Below are 1,573 nucleotides of genomic sequence, written 5' to 3'. Positions count from 1 at the left end.
ATCGAGTCAGTCAGAAAACAGAGAGGTTACGAGAAAGACGTGTTCTGATCAGGAGCGATCGTTTACTCCGCTGCGGTCGACAAGGTAAGGTCCAACGTTTCATTCTGTCCTTTTGCTTCTTGTTGTCTTTTTTCCTCCATCACACCACAAGAGCTGGTATAGTTCATCTCCTTTAAGATTATTGTTATATTTTCTTTGTATGGCAATAGTATGACTATTAGGTAGAAAATCATTTCTGGTGCTTTTAGAAAGGACCATTGTTGGGATCACATGGCTCTCTATTGTTCTTTAACCCTAACATTACATTATTTAATATGTTTACCCTCTACAAGATAGTATTGTGTAATTTCAGGTTAATCTAGTTGCTGTTTCTAGCAGGCCAAACAACTACACAGAGACTTTTTTGTTTAATTATGAAAACCAGTTGCTCAATGTACTACCTTTTACTTATACCACTTTTGTTAATGATGTCTCAAATAGAGTATACTAGTGGAAAAAGTTTTCTAGTAAACCTTCAACTGATCAATATCAATCAGTCAATCAATCAATCATTCAATCCAGTCAAGCAACTTGCTCAGCCCAATGCAACTCCTCCATGCCAGATGTCCCAATCAAGAGATGTGACATGAACAGATACCTATTGTTCCCAGGTTTGCTCTGACCAGGAGCAGTATCATCTGTCAGAATCCCAGCTATGGATAAAATACATGTTACTACCCAAGCCAGGGTACATTTAAGTCATGGGATGCAGCACGGTGGATTTGAATATTTTGGCAAATGAATTTTACTGAATCGATGGTGAATATCACTTGATACTGAGTGGATGAACAGATTTAATAGATAGAGCTCAAAAGTCATGGCAAAACCCTCCAGAGTTTTGCCATCAGTTAATACAGTGGTTCTCAACCACTGTTTTACTTATGGACTCCTTTGATTCCTATTTTACTTTGGTGGATCCCCATAGCTTTCAATATTTAAAAAATGCTATTGCATTTTTATAATTAAATATTAATATTGTATAAGAATATTATAAAAGTATAACTAATTTATAAAACACATAAACTTTAACAACTAAATTCTATGGAAAATTAATGTTAACTTATAAAATAAGTCACAAATAAACAAGGACTTATTTACTAAAAGCAAGATACAACTTTAGTGCTATTTTAATTAATGTGAGTCTTGTGGTTGATGCTGCTCTTTTAGTTTTATAATATTCAGCTCCAACATTGTCAATGATAATCAAAGATAGTGTAAAAACGACCGTGTGAACCAAGGAGATGGTGATGAATGGAACAGGCTCCTTTTAACGCGTCGCACGGTCGACACAAAATATATAATATAACATAAGAGAACTCACATGTGAAATGCGAGGAAATGCCAGCAAGGAAAGAGAGAGACACAACCGTGGCGGGGAGAAGATATATAAAAAAAATGTAGTATTACTTTTGGCATTCAGTCTTACTGTTTTTGACCAGAACAAGTCTTGATAAAATATTCGAAATAAGGTAAGTTCATAAAGAAAGTAAGTACTGAAGATCAATATAAAGATCTCCACCTGTTAACACAAAAA

The sequence above is a fragment of the Octopus bimaculoides genome, chromosome 1 (genome assembly GCF_001194135.2).
Source record: "Octopus bimaculoides isolate UCB-OBI-ISO-001 chromosome 1, ASM119413v2, whole genome shotgun sequence".
NCBI lineage: Eukaryota > Metazoa > Mollusca > Cephalopoda > Octopoda > Octopodidae > Octopus > Octopus bimaculoides.
This window is presented reverse-complemented; position numbering follows the sequence as displayed.